Source organism: Hyperoodon ampullatus (assembly GCF_949752795.1).
Source record: "Hyperoodon ampullatus genome assembly, chromosome: 1".
NCBI classification, from domain to species: Eukaryota; Metazoa; Chordata; class Mammalia; order Artiodactyla; family Ziphiidae; genus Hyperoodon; species Hyperoodon ampullatus.
The window spans coordinates 13,781,892-13,799,678 of NC_136914.1; positions in this window are offsets into that span (position 1 = coordinate 13,781,892).

Here is a 17,787-nt window from a genome sequence, read left to right on the forward strand (position 1 = left end):
TAGGTCTCTCTGGCTCTCTCTATATCACTGTTTCATTATTATGTCCTAATATAAAGACCTGGCTCCTAGGGCCGGGCTATTATTATAGAATTATTATTCTCGCATGTAAACAAAGGTATCTTTGCTTTAAGATGTGAGAAGAAATGAATTTACTTTGTTTGCATTAAGTTATGGAAGAGTTGTAACATATACTTTAAGAAAGAAGAGAGGGAAATTAGTATTTCTAAGCAGTAGACGTGGCAATTTTGCAATATCTTCAATAGTGCTAGTAATTTTTTTTCTCCTTGGGTACACATTAAATGTACATAACAGAGCAGTCTGGCTTGTGGCACAGTGCATTGAATTCAAAAGTCAAATAGCAAACTTGACTTATAACACAGAATTCAAAAGGTTTCTTTCATTTTTTTTTTTTAAAATCGCTACTGTTAAGAGAGACGTACTGATCACTAGGTACAAATCAAACCTTAATGCTAAAACTCTTCATCATTGTAATTTCAAAGCACTTATCTGCTTCACAGCCTTGTGAATTAAGACTAACACCTGTATAGTTTAGAAGCAACGATATCAATAGCATTTCAGCCATTTTTGCTAGCCGTGTGTAATCACAACTGCAGAAATAAGGAGAAAAGCCCCTGTTTTTTAGTTTAGCTAATTAGGTATGTAACCTGACTGGGATTACTCTGGGGGAATTCTGGGAGTTTGGGGTTTTTGTAAGTGCCCTCACCACATGCCATAGCTGTGTCTTCTTCAGATGCCCAGCTGAGGAGCTGGGAGGTCTGGAAAGCAGCAGTTGCTACAAGTTGCAACTGTCAGCTGGGGCACCTGTCACCGAGTCAGTTTGGTCTTGAAAGCTGAAGCCTTCCACACTGTAGCTCTGGCTAGTAGGGAAGGCTTGCTGGGAGCAGGAAAAGAGAAAAGAAACAGGCAGGAGGAAGTTTGCTATTTCATGTCAGTTACACATTGCTCTTGGGAAGAATTTAACAAAAGTGCTTCATCCGGGGCTGCTCACAACTTTCAGTTCTGGCAGCTCCTGGGCACAGGATTCAGCCTTCAAGACAGTGACAGAAGTGGCCCTTTCCCTTGGTAAGTCCAGGCTTCCCAGAGCTCCCTTGTCCCCAGCAGTGCAGCTAGGTGGCCGTGGTTTCAGGGAGCTAAGCTGCTGGTTCACTCGTGAGAAGTTCTGAGGCTGCCAGGAAGATCTTCCACGAAGTGAACTGAATAGAGTTTCTAGATTAAAAGGCACCAGGATAGGATCGCTTCTATTCTGTAGAAAGAGACCGTTCCATAAACTGGCAGATGGGCAGAGCCTTGGGACTTGTATTCTGATAGGTGCTTTCATTCAAACGCGCCCCAAAGTAAGTGAGTGTCTTCAGGAGAAAGATGGCTTTAATCAACCCCAGTGAGTTGGGTTGCGGAGCCAGATCAGGGAGTGCGGTCAGGGGAGGATGCCGCAGGACTCCAAAGCAAGGACTTCAGGCTGCCGGCTGCTATGGGGTGTAATTTCTGTCCCAATGGGCTACCCCATTCAAATGGAATTTTTCTTTTCTTTTGACAAAAGTGGCTGAAGAGTTGGAAATAGTGATTAACCAGCGAATCCATTTTTCAAACAAGAGAGTGAATAACTCTCTGAGTGTAAAGCCCGGCAGTGTGTCTGTCTGTGACGTTCAGACAAATCAGAGGAAGCAGTACATCCACGCTGAGCCTCTCCATGTCCTCTCTCCTGTCTCCCTTGTTCTCTGGCTCTTCTTTTCTCCTGCCCTACCCTTTCCTCTCTCTCTCTCTGTTGGCTGTGAGAATGGCTGGTGTTTGTACGTAACAACGTGCCAGCTGATCCCTCTGGCCCGCTCCCTCTCTCCCTCCTCTCCTGCCCGTCTCTCTGGCCCATTGGACCCTCTCTGTCAGTCTGTCCCTCTGCGAGTACCTCTCTCCATCACTCTGTGTCCACGTCTGGTTCTGCTGCTGCTGTTGTCCCCCTGACACCCCACCCCCGGCCAAATGTAAGGCTTTGTCACAGGGTGGGGTCGTAGGGGGCCTTGAGATTCACTGTGTTCTGTAGGTAGATAAAACAGTCAAGGGGGTTGGGGTCCCGTGAGGAATTAACTGGTGAGGGAATAGGGTTTGTTCCCTGTTTGAGCCAAAGCTGAGGGGGAAGCCTTGGGATGTATTTTTCTACTGAATCTTGACGTCCGCTGTGGAAGGAAATAGGTCAGGAAGCAGGTAGTTTCATCAGCATCGTAACAGAAATGTGGAAGAGTCCAGGTGGTGGGGATAAAGGAGTAACTTTCTGCTCTCCTCCAAACGAGGAGGGTGCCTGATGCCATGGTCCCCATCAGATTCACTCAGAGCCGTCTCAGTCCAACTCCTGCATGACTAGATCTTTCCTTAGCAGCTTTTCTATGCCAAAATATTATCTTGTGTTAGAGTTAGGAATAGGAACTAATCTGTAGGAGTATGTCCCCAAATGGGCATTTGAAAGGACTCACAAAAAACAACCGTAAGGACTGAATTTCTGACACAAAGGAATGATGAGATTTAAAAGCTACAGGCAAGGAAGACTGGAGTTTTGCGTTACCTATTCTTATTTTAACCTGCTTCATCCCTGGTCTGCCTGAGAAACTGAGAAGGAAATTTGTTGTTCAAGACCCCTTTGAACCTGTCTGGGGCTGTCGTTAAACTTATTTGCCTTCTGGGGGTTCTTCACACTTGAAAAACAATTTCCTTATCACCAACAACCTGAAAAGGCCAAAGTGAAGGCCAAGTGTAACCATTGACAACATTTAATTGTAACGGTAAAATTGCAGTAACTGTGAACAGTGAGTTCAAGGGTTGTCTTCTCAGTGAGTCGTATGTGGCACTTTAGTAAATTTCCTTTACTATATGAAATTTTAAATCACTCACTGGAAAATGCATTTAAGATCTTCCAGGAAGGTATCGTTTTCTGTTGTGCTTTGTTTTAAAACAGTTGCCTCAAGTTTCTGTCTTAAGAGTAGTGATTTAGAATCCAGACATCTTTCGTTTTAGAAAAACAAGCAAAACCATGTTGCAAGACTGATAGTCGTAATGTTTATTTGCCACAGATCAAAGGTTCACAAAATATATTGAATTTACATCTACTTGAGGTACCTTGATAGACTGGTTTTTTTTTTTTTGTCTTTGATCCTTCCCTTCAGGAATTTGGAGCCTCAGTGTCCATTTTGATTTTTAAAATACTAAATTATAATCGTTTTATTTTGCCAAATGGGTGCAGACATACTCAAAGCAATGAAAACTATTTCAAGCCATACAACCACAGGGATGGAAACCCTTTTCACAAATTTTAACGTGTTTGTATGTAAATAGATGTTTGTATGAACTATTTTCATGGTAGAATGAATATATTTAAGTGAAGTTGAATTATTCCAGTGCTATTTAGACAAATTGCAAAAATTTTTGGTGAGAATTCTGAGTCTATTGAGATATAATGCAGATCAGTTTTGATTTTTACAAAATCAAAAAGCCTACAAAAAACTCTGACTCATGGCAACTTCCCCGCGTTGTTGCACCTGACGTGGAGAGAGCTCGTAGGCTTCCCCAGTGCCTCAGCCGCTTCCTGGTGGAAGTTAGGTGCTCGTGGAGGTATGTCCACCCTTAGTGACATCACTCCGGGCCTTTGGGGGCCCGTGAGTGACTCAGAGGCATTAGAGACACCGGTGCAGTTATCCGGAGCACAATTCCTTTGCAGGGCAGCAGAATCAGAAGCCAGACGTGGCCATGGGAACCTCGGAACCGGGTTTTCTGGCCGCCATCCACCGCTTTCCTTACTGCCTAGTCACACGTGTCAGGGAGGCTGCCCTCAGTGGATCTGGGGTTCAGACCCCTGGGTGGGACCTCACGGTTTTGCCAGCAGTCCCTGCCTCTGGGCCTCCACCTCGAGAGAGGACGGAGGAGGGTCCTGCTGGCAAGGGGCCCATTTCTCAGCACAGTACACTTCCCGTCTCAGCTCTGGGAAACTATGCACCCAAGCACCAAACTTCCAACCAGAGAGAGACATCCTCGGATAACGCAGATCCTTGCTTCCTCTGTCTGTGACTTTACACACCGTTGTTAGAAGTCGTTTTAACATCAAGACCAATCACCTCCCTCTAGGACATACCTCCCAACTCCCCTGACTCTTACTAGAACACTCCTTTATAAGGATATTCAACTTGAGTGGGTTTTTTTTTTCCCCTTTCGTCCTGGATATAATGAAATGATAAATATGATGACAAATTTTCACTGTGTATACTAGCAATATGTACACACATACCAATGTATCGTAACATACAACTTGGTTACATTTTGGATGACTGTCATTCATCTCAAGTCATGTACTGGGAAACTACAGGGACTACATGATGTCTGCTTATCATAGAGGAAAGTTGGGTTCATGGTTCTGAGCTCCCTACTTCAAAAGTTTTTCCTCCTGGGTTTTCTGTGTTCTCTTTTTATCCTGAAATGCATTGATCAGGTTGTGAGGTATGTTTAAGGGTTGGAAGCCAGGGGAATGCTTTCGGCATTTATTGCAACCAAAAGTTAACCTCATCACAGTTAATGAGCATCTTTGATTGGTCTTTTGTGGAATTTGAACTAAATCTATGAGCCTTATTCAATATCTATAATTCTATGATTTTTTTAAATTATGGGAAATTAATGAAAGATGTTTACATGAATAATGTTTGCCCTTACTGTGTTATGAATGAGTTTTTTGTAGTGTGTCTGGGTGCATGTGCAAGAGTAGGAAAAATGTTTCTGAAACAAAACTTGACAAATATTTGTAATGAAAAGTAAATTTAAAGATTGCTATAATTGCGCTATAGAAACAATGCAAGTATTAAACAAAATATACAATCACCTGTCATTGTCTTCCTTTGGTTGCATGGGGCAGGAAGGCAGTAACATATTTCTCTGCCATGTCTTCCTGTATATTTAAATTACTAAGCAAACTTTACATTCGAAGTTGTTTAAAAACGTTACAGTAAGTCCCCTACATACGAACGAGTTCCATTCTGAGAGTGCGTTCCTAAGTCCACTTTGTTCGTACGTCCAACAAAGTTAGCCTAGGTACCCAGCTAACACAATCGGCTACACAGTACTGTACTGTAATAGGTTTATAATACTTTCACACAAATAATACATTAAAAACAAACGCAAACGACAAAGAAAACATTTTTAGTCTTACAGTACAGTACCTTGAAAAGTACAGTAGTACAGTACCACAGCTGGCATCAGGGGTTGGCATCGAGTGAACAGGCAAGAAGAGTTACTGACTGGAGGAGGGAGAGGAGGTGGGAGATGGTAGAGCTGAAGGATCGTCAGCAACAGGAGATGCAAGGCAAGCTGCAATTTCACTCATGCCTGACGCTGATGAAACGCACGTTCGCATCTTTGAAAGTTCGCAACTTGAAGGTTCGTAGGTGGGGGACTTACTGTATTAACCTTCTACCATTTTCAAAGCATCATAGTAAGACCTGAGGGAGGGGTATGGAAAGGTGAGGGGCCTGCTGTGTATTTGGCATGGGACCCCATACACCCGTGAATCCAGAAAAAGTAGCAACATCAGCCAAACGTATCTGATGGACTCCATAAATGTTAAGGATATTGAACGTAAATCAGAAGATCAGGGAAAATATCTGAAGAATGGGAAACTTCCACTTGTGGTTGGAGATACAGGAACGTTGTTAGATGTTGTGGTAGATCTTGGTGATCTTAGGACAGCTTTGAGCCAAGGAAGCCAGAAACCCCTTATTTCTGCCCAATCACTGTCAACGTTCCCAAACTCTCCCGTACAACATTCCCAAAGCACGAAGGCCAGTGACAAAGGAGGTAAAAATAGTACTTTGCTATCAGCTGGGCCATCTACCCATGGTCCCAAAGAAGTGAATTCCAGTAAGCTGGGTGTCAAACTGAAGCAGCCCATGAGCCCGCCTGCTCTATCTTACCTCCCTCGGTGGCCCATTCTTTGATCTTATCACACTTCCTTCCATTGAAGCAAGTGAGATGACTCAATCCAAACCGGGCTAGATCAGTTTCCCCACTTGGATGAAGACACATCCATACGCTGGATCTTTAAGGCAGAGTTTCACCCACTAACACACAATATTAATATTCTTCCTCCTTGTGTGGGAGAGGGGTGTGAGATTAAAAATTGAATAAAACTGGGGCAAGTCTAAGAAGCTCAACTCTCAAAAGTGAAAGTTCAGGCAACATTTTTTGTTTGTTTTTACTGGAGTACAGTTGCTTTACAATGTTGTGTTAGTTTCTGCTGTACAGAGAAGTGAATCAGCTATACGTATACATATATCCCCTCTTTTTTGGGTTTCCTTCCCATTTAGGTCACCACAGAGCATTAAGTAGAGTTCCATGTGCCATACAGCAGGTTCTCATTAGTTGTCGATTTTATACGTATTAGCATATATATGTCAATCCCAATCTCCCAGTTCACCCTACCCCACCTTTCCCCTCTTGGTGTCCATACGTTTGTTCTCAAACAGGCAACTTTTTGTAGATTAAGATGGATGTAGGCTCAAGTGTTGTAGCATAAGGGATTGTGAGGAAGATTGAAACCAAATTGTTTTAGTCTCAATACTCATCCCACATATACTTCTTACGGAATATCTGCCTTTGGGTTTTAATGTTCCAGACCATTTAGCCTGCTAATTCACACTAGACTTAAAATTATTTAAATTAGTCATTTCTAGAATTAGAATTAGATAACAATCATTCAGAAGGATTTTATGCATCTGACTGGTTTGAGGTTGTTCAACTAGAAAGTTTTGCCCCAAAAGTATTTTAGAAAACAGCTGTTGCCTTTTATATAAAAAGATGATGCAAACTCCCCTGCAACACACTGGTAAGTGTTTCTCTTAAAGTTTTGTTTCTTTGTGAAAACCAAAAGCCATGGTTTTGAATTGAGAGCGTCACTTCTTATAATGTACATAGAAAAAGACGAATGGCTCCATCTAGATTGCTACCAGATTTTTATTGGCAAGTATCAGATTTTGCAAGTATCAGTATCATTCTGATATTGCAAGTATCAGAATGCTTCCAGCTTCAAGAAGCCTAAAACCCTGCCTCAGTATAGCTGAAGCAATAAAGATTTACTATCTCCCATAACAAGAAGTGTTGAGTGACCCTTGAGTTGGTTAATTCTAACCAACTTTCTATCTTTCTGCTCTGCAATTCTTAGCAGGTCCGGTTTGCCCTTAGGGGCCAGTTCACCCTACAGTCACAACATGGGTGTCACAGTTGCAGACATCACAGCCAGATTTGGCAACATCTAGTGGGTGAAAAATGAAAATCTCTTGTATGGTCTCTACCATGGAGGAAACCTAGACCAATCCCTTGCAGGGCCGTGGGGGCACCATGATTACCTGAGGGAAGCTTACTGCTGTGTGGAGAAGGGTGGAGGGCCTGAACGAAGCTGGGATTCTCCCAGCAAGGAAGAAAGGAGAAAAGAGGGTTGGGTTGACCAATCACAGTGTCTGCCTCTTCTACATTACAGGTTTTGTCTCATTTTCTTCAGAGAAGAAAGGAAATAGTCTCTTCAGATACATAAATGGATTTTCTAATTAATCAAATCAACTCAGAGAATTCTCCAGTGGCTGGTGTGGGAGAGAGTTCTACAAAGATACCTTTAGGTCAAGTTTAAAGGCAGTTTTAAATGTTTAGGTTATTCATTTATCTCACAAACAGCCATGTGATATAGGTACTGCTATCACCCCATTTTAGAGAGGGAAGCACTGAGGCATACCGATGTTAAGTAACTTGACTTGCAGTTAGGTACCCCGGTCACAGAACTCACAAGGAAATGGCAGAGGCAAAGCATGAAGCCGGGCAGCTGGGTTCCAGGCTGCTCTCCTGACCACACTTATGGGAGCTCCTCTCTCCTCCCGCCCTTCACCTCCTCATGCTCTCCACAGGGTAAAACCAACGATTAATATCCTTAGTCTAAGTCTTAACATTAGGCACAGAGTAAGCACTCAATAAACTGAATGAACGGGAGTCCGCAGATTGTAATGTTTAAGAGAGCTTTGGTAATCATCTTAGATTGAAATCCCAGCTCTGCCATTTCCCGACTGTATGATAAAACTTCTTTATGTTTCAGTTTCCTTACTTGTAAATTTACATTAATAATGATACCTAAAACAAAAAAAAGATTGAGTGCTTGACCCATGGAGGAGACTCACTAGCTGCATCCTTTCTGCTTTGGAATGCCACCTTTGGGGGGTGGGGGGTGGAGGGGGTAGGGGAAGCTGGCCTGACTCTTCATGACCTGCCTTCACTGCCCCCCCTTTTCTGCACCCACGGACATCATGGGCCACACTGTATTCTCGATTGTTTAAGGAGTGAAACATCTTGCTGGCCTCCCCCTTAGATGACAGGCTTCGGGGCCAGCAAGTGTGTCCTTCCGGATGCATACAAAGCATTCTCCAAATGCTTGATGTAAGAATGACTGAGCTGGAGTGTCGTTTTTAAAAAAACCATTTTCTCGGTTTGCTCATTCAATCAACACATATTTCTTACCATCTAGCAGTCACTATTCTAAGCCATTAACAAATTGGCAGTGAACAAAAACAAAGTCCCTGCCTTGTGGAGCTTACGTTTTCATGGCGACACTGATCATGAACCAGGAATGGCTGTAAGTGCCAGGTAAGTGCTATGGAACAAGGCAAGGGGTGTGGCGGTTAGATGGGGGACCGCACTGAGGGAGGGAGTGCAAATCGGGGGTGTCTGGGAGGGTGGAGGCCAGGGCTGTGAGGAGAAAGGGCCGGCCGGGTGCTGTGCTCAGAGGGCAAGCAGGAACCCAACTCTATAGGGGCCCCCAAAGCCATTTTAAGGACTGGGTTTTTAACTCAGAGTGGATGGAAAGTCAACCGATGACATAAACCACTTTTGTGTGTTTTTAAAAACAAACCAGCTTTATCCAACTTTGTTTCCTGAAGGTTCCAAAAACGCTGTTGAAACCATAATTGCCGTTAGGGCTTCAACTGAAGGGCTCTGAGGGGAAGAGTGATAAGACCTGCGTTACTTGTGTGACAGGCTTACCTTGACTGTTCACGGTGCAGAATAGCCTGGAATGAGGAGGCAGGGAGTGGGGTGGTGGGCAGGTGGAAACAGGAAGAACAAGATGATGGTGGGTGGGACACAGGGGCGATGGTGATGAGGAGTGCTTGAACTGGGGCTACACCATAAAGGCAGAGACAGTAGAATTTGCTGAGATGTGGGGTAGCGATTTTAAGGTGTTGGTCTTATTACTTCTCAGGTACAGTGAGGCCAACAGATCAGAGCCATGGAAGGAAAAGAGAGCTCATTACTTACAGTTCCCAAGGGGAGGGGGACACCAAGCCACAGGGGCCACGCAGGGAAGCGCCAGGGTCAGTCAGGAGGCAGAGGGAACAGGCGAAAACAGGGACAAGAGGCTTGATTGTGGTTTCTGGGGGAAGGAACTGGCAGGAAGGTTTAGAATTAGCTTGAATAATTTCAATGGGCTCTGCGGTATAGGGGCTGCTTTTAGTCATCTGGTACCTGGCCTTGGGGTGATAGAGGCCTGGGCTCTTCTTTTAAAAAGAGCCCAAGCGAGAGAGTGGCATGGACATATATACACTACCAAACGTGAAATAGATAGCTAGTGGGAAGCAGCCACATAGCACAGGGAGATCAGCTCGGTGCTTTGTGACCACCTAGAGGGGTGGGATAGGGAGGGTGGGAGGGAGACGCAAGAGGGAGGAGATATGGGGATATATGTATATGTATAACTGATTCACTTTGTTATAAAGCAGAAACTAACACACCATTGCAAAGCAATTATACTCCAATAAAGAGGTAAAAAAAAAAAAAAAAAAAAAAGGCCCTGAAAGAAGCCAGTTGCAAGATGGGCTCTGGATTGGTTGGTTTGCATATGAAAGGATGAGTTGTTTGCTGTCTCAAGGAATTGGTGGCCCAGGGTCAGCAAGGCCCCAGATGTCAAAGCATCAGAAGAGAAAGACAGGCTTAATTCATTGGGAAGTAAGGAATCCAGGACGACTCTGATCTTTGGTCTGAACAACTAAACGAATGGAATAATCACTGTGAACATCACTTCTGTCAGTCCTGATGGTTTTACCCTGAATCACCTGCACTCTCCCAGGTTTTATTTCTATTTCCATTTCCAAAACAACCCATTAATTTCTTCGTGGTTCAGCTCCCCCTTGCGGTGAGCATTTATTCTCATACTGTTTCTGACAGGAATCAGAAAGAACTTTAGCAAAAGGATGATTTGATACATTTTGAAAACAAACATGAAAACTGGGCTGATGTCTATTTATTCCCATTATCAGGTTGAACTTTGTATAGACAAATGAAGACACAATTTCCAGGGCTTTTTTGAACTTTGTATAGACAAAGGTTGAACTTTGTATAGACAAGTGAAGACACAATTTCCAGGGCTTTTTTATTTTTAAATAAGCCCAAATTTCAAAAGGTCTAATAGCACTTTTAGAGCTTGCAATAAAACTAAGTTGAACAAAGCTTGTTTTTCTTTTAAAACAAAACAAAAAACAAAAAAAAAGCATTTTTAGGTCATGTAGCTCTTTAAAAGCACAGTTTTCTTCAAAACATGGGTTATGAGTTCACTAGTCCTAAATCAATCTTATCTTGTACTTCCGTGACCTATCATTTTATTTACTTTTTTTTTTTTTTAAATGAGTCACCCATGGGGTGGTGAAAGGGTCATGGATCACCGGGGGAAGTTATCTCCTAGTTAACCACATGCATGAACTATACAGAGGTAAATGGAAGCACGTAGATACCTTCACTGATAACCAGCTTCCCGAACTTATTCTAAACTCTAGAATCTAGCTCCTGACTGGGGCAGAGGAATATAGTTTCTCCAAAATAAGGAAATCTTAAGTAGCTTGAAATAAAAAGAGTCATATTCAAGCTTACCATGTGAGTGGAATGTACACTGCGGGGGAGTATGAATGTTTATCTCATAACTACTGAAATTGGTTTCTAAAAGGAAAATATTGGGCTGGCCAAAAAGTTGGTTCGAGTTTTTCCCGTAACATTGAATGGAAAAACCCGAACGCACTTTTTGGCCAACCCTATAATTTATCCCAGTAGAATTGAGATATTAGAGAAATTTCTCAAAATTTTGTTATATAGTAGAACCATTCAAAATATAGCACTCTAGTAGCATATGATCCAGCAATCCCACTCCTGGGCATATATCCAGAGAAAACTCTAATTTGAAAAAATAAATGCACCCCAATGTTCATAGCAGTACTATTTACAATAGCCAAGACGTGGAAACAACCTAAATGTCCATCGACAGGTGCATGGGTAAAGAAGATGTGGTATATATATCTATATATATATATCTATATATATCTATATATATCTATATTACTCAACCATAAAAGAGAATGAAATAATGCCATTTGCAGCAACATGGATGGACCTAGAAATGATCATACTAAGTGAAGTAAGTCAGAAAGAGAAAGACAAATATCATATGATATCACTTATAGGTGGAATCCAAAAATTGATACAAAGGAACCAATTTACAAAACAGAAACAGGCTCACAGACTTAGAAAACAAACTTAAGATTACCAAAGGGGAAAGGTGGAGGAAAGGGATAAACTCAAAGGCTGGGATTAACACATACACCCTAACATATATATAAAATAGATAATCAATAAGGATCTACTGTCTAGCACAGGGAACTGTACTCAAAACTCGTAATAACATATATGGGAAAAGAATCCAAAAAAGAACAGATATATGTCTATGTAGAACTGAATCAAGTTGCTGAACACCTAAAACAACACAACATTGTAAATCAACTATACTCCAATATAAAATAACAATTAATTAAATTAAAATTAAAAAAAAAAAGAAATGCCTACTATGTTCCTGACAGACCTCGATGACCTGGGCTGGAGTCACATCCCTGGAGCCTGAGCAGGCTTGGGTTCCAAGGCTGGATTGTCCTGGGACTGAGGGTACAGGGAAAGATGTGCCAGCAAATGAGCCCTCCTTGGACCTGTAGTGCCTGGTGCCCTCTTCATGGGACCACAATCCCCAGATCCAGGCAGACTCTCTGGGCTGGAAGAGCTCTGAAAAGTCAGCTGGTCTCCAGGTCTCCTGCTGGTGAGTTTCCTGCCTCTAGCCTCCTCCCTTACAGTCTCCCCACCTCCAGAGGACAGCTCCCTCTGCAGTATGGTGTCCCAGGCGTTGGGATTTGCCCCAGGGGTAAAGAGTAAGGGGGAAGAACTAATGAGATACAACCCTTGGGTTGTTTGTTTGTTTGTTTGTTTTTGGCCATGCAGCACATGGGATCCTAGTCCCCCGACCAGGGATCTAACCAGCGCCCCTTGCATTGGAAGCGCAGAGTCTTAACCACTGGACCACCAGGGAAGTCCCCTTGGGTGTTTGCTCTGGCACATACCACTCGAATTTACAACCCATGAGCACAACTTTCTCTAAGGCTCTTGTTGCCAGAATAACCAGAGATGAGTATGAAGAAATCCTGTTAACTTGTGGCCGTTTCTCATAACATGCTTACGGACACTTCATATTCACAAGGCCTGGGGGGCTGTAATTGACACCTACCCTCTAGAAATGTCCTGCATAGGGAATGGAAAAAGAATTCAAAACAGGGAAGACTGTCAAGAAGCCAATTTCAAGAGGTAAATTTTACTCTAACAATTCTGGATACTGTAAGTCCAAAATCAAGGTGTTGGCAAGGCTCAGGCCTCCAGAGGACAAACTGTTCCATGCCTGTCTTACATTGTGGTGTTGCAGGCAACCCTTGGTGTTCCTTGGCTTGTAGATGCATCGCTCCAATCTCTGCCTCTGTGGTCACATGGCATTCTCCCCTGGGTCTCTGTCTCTTCTAAGGACACTAGTCACATTAGGGTCCACCCTAATGACCTCATCTTAATTTGATCACATCTGCAATCGACCCCATTTCCAAATAGGTTCACATTCACAGGTGCCAGGGATTAAGACTTCTATCTATCCACCTATCTATCTATCTATCTATCTATCTACTGGCCTTGCTGCACAGCTTGTGTGATCCTAGTTCTCGGACCAGGGATTGAACCCACACCCCTGGCAGTGAAAGTGCGGAGTCCTAACCACTGGACTACCAGGGACTTCCCAATATATCTTTTGAGAGGGCACAATTCATCCCATAACATCACTCATAGCGAGGAAAAGGAGATAAAGCCTTAAGCCGGTTCAGGACAGGGAGTTAGAACTGAATGTTTTGCAAAAACCCAGAACCCAAGGAGTGCAGGGATCTTAGTCATCCTGGCAACTCCGCTGCCTGGAACAGGCCTGGCCCAGAGTACCTGTGTGCTCATTTGTTTAATTGGGCAGAGAAATAAATGGACACAGTGAAAAGAGAAGAGAGAGAGGAAGAGACTGAGGTAAGTTTGGAGAGGAGGCTTAAGAGAGAGACAAGACATTCACTCCCCAGGTCGTCACAGGCCACACCCATCCCTCCTGTCTCACACGGGGTGGGGCGGGGTGGTTCTCATATTTAGATTCCCTCCTTGGTCCCTAAGGCCTCTTAAGTGTGTGACTTTAGCCCCTAAAGGTGAGGGAGAATTTGAATGGGTCTCCCAGAATTCAACGGGTCATCTTTTGTCCATAAGCCATCTTTGAGGTTTGTTTTCATTGCTGTTTAAATAAATGTGGGATGAGGTATTCCTTCCCCTCCACACTCCCAGTTCAGGGTGCTCCAGTTTGCACCATGATGCTGAAATGAATCAGGACCCTATAGTCCTTGCCCCCCATGTCTTCAGCCTGCCTTTTGTCCGTGGAAAAGTTTTAGCCAAAGAATAAGTTTAATTAGAGAAGTGAGAAAATGCAGAAACAAAGGAAAACAGTCAAAGGAGACCAAATAATAATAGTTTAGTCATTAAGCATAGTCAAGGACCTTTAGTTCCTTCTCAAGGGCTACAGATAATATTCTGAGCCGCATCCTTTGAGCTGTCTTAGAGATACTGAAACCCCCATCAGGTGGAAGAAGTTAACTACATGACAACCAGAAGGTAAGGAGGACATAAGCTGCCACAATTTGAGAATTGGCCTCAAAGAAATGGAAACAAATCGACCCTGGAGCTGAAGATTAACCGTACTTAAGACAATCAAGATGACGCTGGTCAGACCACCGCATGACCAATTTCAAGAGGACTGTCAGAGCTGATGGTGCTGTTTCTGCACGTGGCCCCCTGCCTCCGCTTATAAAAGCTCTTGCCCACTGGTTGGGGTGGGGGTGAGTCAGCCTTTGGGGAGGAGTCCACCCCCAACCCACTGTTGCCAGCATCCAAAATAAAGCAAACTTTGCTTTCCGCCAATCTTGCCGCTGTATTGGCTTTTGAGTGGTGAGCAGCCGGACCCCACTTTCGGTTACAATGCCGTGAGTAAGTTTTAAATTTTATTTATCTTTTATAATCAAATCATAGTCTGTTCACTCAAACACTTGTAGCAAGGACAGGAGCTGGTCACAGTATTGGGCACTGTGGCAGAAACAAAGAGAAAACATGCATGGCATCTGCCTGATGGAGCCCAGTTAGGGAGGCAGGTATGCTGCAAGTTGTGTGAGTATGCTGAGGGCAACCGTCAGTTACAGTCTTGCTACTCCGTGTGGTCTCGCCACCCCACCATGCCTGCATAGCACCATCTGGGAGCCTGGTAGAAATGCAGAACCTCAATCCAGCTCCAGACCTAAATCAGAATCTTCATTTTAACAAGATTGCTAGCAGGTGATATGTATGCACACAGGAGCTTTTGTCCAGGAGACAGAAATCACTTCCCAGCAGGGTGTCCAAAAATGGTAGCAACTCAACCATCATCACCAGAACAAGGCCCTGTGCTGGGCACTGGGGACCCAGAGAAGAAATAAATGTGTCCTTGCCCTCAAGGAGCTTGCAGGCTAACAGGGTAACAGACACAGAACCACACAACCTCGTCCTACAGAGGAGGTAGCTCTGAGATGCTCTCGTGCTAGGTGGAGGCATCATTTGTTCTAAGAAGACTCCTTATAAAGCATGAAGAGTTTATCCAGTGCAACACCACTCAATTTCCTGTAGGTTCCAAGTAACATAAGAGCTTTCCGAGGGGATCATCTCACACAGCTCTTTGTTCAGTGGCACCATGCCTCTCTGAGCCTCCATTTTCTCAGCTGCAAAATGAGACAATTTGTAACATTTTTTTTTTGGGCCACACTGCACTGCAGGCATGTGGGATCTTAGTTCCCAACTAGGGATTGAACCAGTGCCCCCTGTACTGGGAGCATGGAGTCTTAACCACTGGACTGGCCAGGGAAGTCCCTAACCTTCCTGGCTTTTATTAGAGCCACAAAGGCACCTTGTGAGAGAGAAGGGCAAGTAAGGACTAACAGGAAAATTTACTGAATGGAAAAAAAGAATGCTGCTGGACAGTATGCGCACTGTGAAATCATGTTTAGAAAAAAAGTCCCACACATATACTATTTTTTAACGTGTGCTATATATAAAGCTATACATAGAGAAAAAGTTCTGTAATAACAGTGACTTTCCTGGAGGGCGGAAGTAGGCCTTTATACACCTCCATAGCAGTTTATTTTCAAAGAAATGTACTACTTAAACGAAAACCTTTAAAAAGTATTTAAGTGCATTGGAAAGTGGAAGTAATGTTAATCCTGATTATCTGAGTGGGGTGATTACGGATGACATTTTCTCCTAATTATGCTTTCTAAATTTCCTCCAATGAGCGTGTATCCATCTGGGCCATTTGATTTGTGAGACGCCCTAACCTCCACCCCCCAGCCCGCTTTCTTGCTGAGTCTGCAGGTCTCTAGCGCCCTCTGCCGAAGCATCTCTACGTTTTGTGCTTTCCGGAACGAGAAGGTGTAGGTCAGTCTCCTGGGAGTCTTGTTAAAAGGCAGATTCTGATTCAATGGGTGTGGGGCAGGACCGGGATTCGGCGTTTTAAAAAATCCCTGGGGAAGCTGATGCTTGACCTCCCCCAGTGGCAAGGACTGAAACTGCTAGACCACGCAGAGTTATTCTACAACAGCTAGCACAGTACCACTGTCAGCCTTGGACAACGGTCCCGGAAGGCTCCCCGGAAAGCCTAAACCTAACGCGGCAGCGGCTCACCTTGGGGACAAGGGCGACAGGACCGCAGCCGGCGGCCCCGCCCCTCGAGGCCCTCGCGGAGCCTCCATTGGCCAACCCGCTGACGTAAGCCTCGCGTCACGTGAGGCCACCGTCCAATGGCGGAGCGCACTCCGCCGGGCCGGTGGCTGGCGCGGGGGACCCACGGAGGTGTGGCGGAGCGCCCCGTGGCGTAAAGGTCGCAGGCTGCAGGCGGCTGTGTATGTGCGCCGTCCTCCCCGACGCCTCCCCCCGATTCACCCTGCGCCTGCAGGCGCCGCTTTTGGGGCATGTTCAGCTGCCCGTTCGCCGGCGCCGGTGCGTTTGGGACCTTGGCTGCCGCCTCCGCCAAGCTGGCCTTGGGCAGTGACGTGGAGCTGGAGCACGGCTGTGGCGGCCGGCAGGTGGGGCTGAGCGGAGGAGGGGCGCTGCGGGGCTGCTGGGCTCCAGGGTGGAGCAGGGCTGGGGGCGCCAGGGCCGCCTCACACCCGGTGGTCCTTTTGGTCCCCTCGGCTGCCGGGCACTACAGACAGCGGGGTTAGGAGAGCATCTCTACCCTGGAAGTCACACCTGTCGACTCAAAAATATTTTTACAGCCTGAAAGTTGAAAGTTTTATTTGGCAGGGATTTTTAGGACTTCAAGCTGGGAGGCAGCACGTCAAGTAACCCTGAGAGAACTGCTCCGTGAGCCAGCATATATACAGGAGTTTTGCGACAAAGGGCAGGTATTCTGAATGTCAAAAGATTGTTGTTAGTTAAAGAAAGACAGATATGTCAAGTTAAGGAATTTAGCGCTTTTGTATGTATGGGAAGGTGCAAGAGTCTGGGCGGCTCACTGAACTCATTCCTTTGATATGCGCCTCAGCTATCTGGACCAGTATCCTGTGTTTTCACATCCTGAGATTCCTCAGGGCTCACCTTTGTGAGTGGCTGCAGTCTGATGGCTGCTAGATGTCAGGTATTCTTTTCCTTCCTGAGTTCCCTCAGGGTTCACCAGCTCACCATGAGGTGGCTGATGACTGTGACATCTTCTGTTTATTGATATAGCAGGCAATATTCCATTTATCAGTTCCTCCTCTTGGTCTGAAATTCGACCAATATTTGGGAGACATTTCATGACCAATTTTTGTCCCATGGCGCTGGGAGGCTCATCTCAGATCAGGCGAAAATTCGTGTTGATACGCCATTCCAGGTGCTAATTTCTGGGTTAGGCCCTGTTGATAAAGATTCTGTGGATCCTCTGTCTTACTAATCTGTTATGATCCAGGAGATATTTTCCCTTGTTGCTTGTTCCCATACCTCGGATCACACTATTACAATTATTCTATGTAGAGTTACAAATGTGATTTATTTCCTCGAGATGTTTAGCCATCAATTTTGTTGGAGGCCTGGTTACACATTGAGTACTGTAAGAGACAGCAAAATAGGCAGGGTATAAGTAATGTAGGTAGTAACACTGACAAGGTCATAGTGCAGCAGGGAGACAAATCATAAACAATTCGGAAACAAAGAACAAATTAAAACAACGATTAGTATAACCAGTTGTAATCCAGTTGTATTGGGCTGGCCAAAAAGTTCGCTCGGTTTTAAGTTAAAAGACTTTTTTCTTTTTTTTTTTTTTTTAACATTGAGCACTTACTT